This window comes from Pinus tabuliformis, chromosome J (genome assembly GCF_031772625.1).
Source record: "Pinus tabuliformis cultivar Carrire ecotype Pingquan chromosome J, CPIR1, whole genome shotgun sequence".
Classification (NCBI taxonomy): domain Eukaryota; kingdom Viridiplantae; phylum Streptophyta; class Pinopsida; order Pinales; family Pinaceae; genus Pinus; species Pinus tabuliformis.
Window position 1 is genome coordinate 1,634,274,474 of NC_142295.1, and position 3,418 is coordinate 1,634,277,891.

Below are 3,418 nucleotides of genomic sequence, written 5' to 3' on the forward strand. Positions count from 1 at the left end.
GACATAATAGCCATCGTTATGGCCTCTCGACCTTTAGAAGAGGCCAAATAAGATGACCAAAAATTCTATTGCTCTTGTGTACTTTCCACATGGCGAATGTTAACTCGACCATTTGTTCGATTACTAAGAAACTAATAAGATGGAATATATAATTATATAATAAAAAATTTCATCAAATAATGAAGAGACGCCATCTTCATTCAAATTTCTTTATTTACTTTGTATATGAATTTTGTACAATAATTTTGGATGCGTAATGCGATGTAGAAAAAGGGAAATTACAGGATCTGCCACGAAGACACCTCAAATTTCACAAAAGATTATATAATGGGTTGTGTAAAAAATATTATCGAGGTTCTAAAGTGGAGTGGAGGGACTAGCAGTGTCGTTGCGTGCACATGCAGTAGAGGTACTTCTATCCCAGACGAAAACGACTGGACCGTCATCACAGGTATCGAGAGAGTGGGGAATTGGGGGAAGAGGGGGTACGTTTACAATGCCTTCCAATATCTGCAACACTTCACTCATTGACGGCCTCGCTTCTTCGTCGTCCTGAATGCGCCATCCTGCCACTATGGCAGCCCTCTCCACTTGTTCTGCGTCTGCCTCGTTCAACAATTCCTTGTCCAGTACCTCCATGCCGTTTCCGTTGCTGATGTGAGTTGCAGCCCAAGCCGGAAAGAACAGTTCGGACGATTCAGAGACCTTGTCCATATTTCTTTGCCCCGCAATTATTTCAAGCAACGTTATTCCGAAGCTGTAGACGTCGGCCTTCACAGTGATCGACAGACCTGAGATCCACTCTGGGGCCAAGTACCCTCTGGTTCCTCTAATGGTCGTCAGAACCTTACTATACTCTCTGCCGAGGAGCTTTGCCATTCCAAAATCGGCCACCTTCGGGCAGAAATTGGAATCGAGGAGGATATTTTCGGGCTTGATGTTGCAGTGAATAATGCGATCCTTGCACTTCTCGTGCAGGTAAACAATTCCCCGGGCAGTTCCCACTGCGATGCTGAAACGCGTTTTCCAGTTCAACAACTTGTGTTGTTCATCATTTCTCTGGGATTTCTTGAATAGGAATGAGTTGAGGCTACCATTAGGCATTTATTCGTACACCAACAGTCTTTGGGAGCCCTCCGCACAAAACCCCAGCAGCCTAACCAAATTCACATGCTGGGCTACTCCGATGGTACTCACCTCCATGCAAAATTGCTTCTCTCCTTGGCTCACACTCTCCAACTTCTTAACTGCCACCGGAGAGCCATCTGCTAAAGTCCCTTTGAAGACGGAGCCGAAACCCCCACCTCCCAGACGCTCAGAAAAATTCTTCGTTGCATTCTGCAGCGCTCTGTAAGTGAATAAAGTTAGCCCGGCGGGGACGTATTCTGTGGAAAGCAAAATGGAACGCTTCCAAAACCAGATAAACAACAACACAAAGGCCAAAATAGCAAGCAGGCCTCCTACGACACCGCCCACCACGCCTGCGAGTTTGGTCTTCTTGTTGGAATTGACGGAATGAGGCACATCAGCGGCATCTATCCGCAGAAACAGAGAGATCCCGTAGGAAGTATCGTACAGATTTAGTAATTCACTGAACCACAATACACACCTCTGCGAAGTGCCGTTAATGTAAGCGTATGCGGTGCAGGAGCAATTGCTAAGACAGGCTTCTTGGCACCGGTTTTGGCCTTTGTATTCAACCCCGTGAGAGGGCACAGATGTGCCACTTATTTCTACAAACCCGTCGGTGCTGCTCTGGTTTGCCGCATGACTGCATCGTAAGGGGGTCTTCCGAACACAACCGCCCGACCACTGGTGAGAATCCCAATCTCGGCTGTCTCTTGGCACAAAGCCCCACACGCAGTTGCAGGACTGAACATTGTTATTATTGCACGATCCATAAGGCCCGCATATGGCATAAACCTCACATTGGGTGAGGGGCCGTTTCCAGGCCAGCATCCATCCTTTATTTTCCACCAATGCGTCCGTTCGAATTTGTCCGGACTGATCCATAAAGAAATGGACTCCCTGCGGTATAGTTGAAGTAAAATACATGGACGAACCGCTTCTGAAATATGTAAGATCGGACCCATCTTCTGCGGATTCGGGAACATTGCTGAAATATTGGCCGTTCCAAAGACCGCTGTGCCAATATGTGGTGTCGTTATTCCACATAAGCACGAACTGGACGGCTCCATTTGGATCCATCCGTAGGGTGAAGGGTCCAGGAGTCGGGTCCCAAGGGCTCCGCCACGCAGACAGCCTCTCGCTATTGCTAACCTTCATGCCTCGCAACCATGTATTTTGCGGATAGTCAAAGCTCTGCCAAATGATTTGAGTGTTATTCTTGGCACTCACAACAACCAAGTTACCAGAATCCATTATCACAGCAGAAGAAGGCTTATTCCCGTTTCCCTTGGGAGACCAAATGGTGGATCTTCCATAACACAAAAGGAGACTCCCGTCCTCTGTTAAGGAACGCTGGACGAGTTTTGCAGCGGTCGCTGCACGTTGGCCACCCAAACAACTGTCTGCTGTGAAGTCTGGGCATACCAAATTCCTACATACCATTTTTCAACATTGTTGTGGTTGAGATTGAAAAATCCAAACTTAAACATACCGCCTTTAGAAATCCTGGTCTGATTACCAGTGAGAGAAGAGCCCAACACTATTCTGTCGGAAGCTGCATTTTCCGCATTGGCAGGTTTTATATGAAGAAGCAGCAACACAAGCAGGAGAAAAGAACAAGACAGAATCTGCGGAAATTGCTCTCTCATATTTTTTTGACTGACCCCCATTCTAAAATCAATAATCACTGAGCTACCCTGCTGCCACACCACAGTCTCAACCCCATTATAACGTGTTCATGAGTCCGGTCTGTTCAACTTGAACGAGTCCATACGGTATACCCCATTATAACTTTTTCAATGATTGTGAGTTGGCTTTTGAATTTTGAAGACCATTCTAACGTGTTTGATACTTCATCATAATAATGGGGTATACCATTATAATGTGACGTTCATGATTGCGGTTTGGCTTTTCAATTGTGAAGCCTCCATGGCTGTTGGGTAATTTTTCAATGGGGAAAATACCAAAAACCAAGAATTCAAACACACAGAGACAATGCTATGTTCTTTGACTCCAGGATATTTTATGCACAGGAAGACTTAAAAAAAATTTCACTGAGGAACAGAGTATTTCACCATAAAATATTTCTATTCATTAAAACAAAAAAAAATTCACTCTGTCTTCATATGAGAATTTACACTGCTGGAAAAATTCCCATTAACATTTACTACTGTAAAACCTCCATTCACATTTACTGGTGTAAAACAATTTTACATACTGCTGTAAAAGAAAAACTTACACAGGCTTACAAAATTCGCTCCACCATTTTCTCTATGCACTGCTGTGCAAA

The 3,418-nt window shown here is 44.8% G+C and overlaps 1 pseudogene; it reads right to left on the reverse strand.

Moving 5' to 3' along the window:
• Positions 1-224: 224 nt before the first annotated feature.
• LOC149233766 (G-type lectin S-receptor-like serine/threonine-protein kinase At2g19130 pseudogene) lies at positions 225-2,571 on the reverse strand (annotated as a pseudogene).
• Between the last annotated feature and the right edge of the window lie 847 nt (positions 2,572-3,418).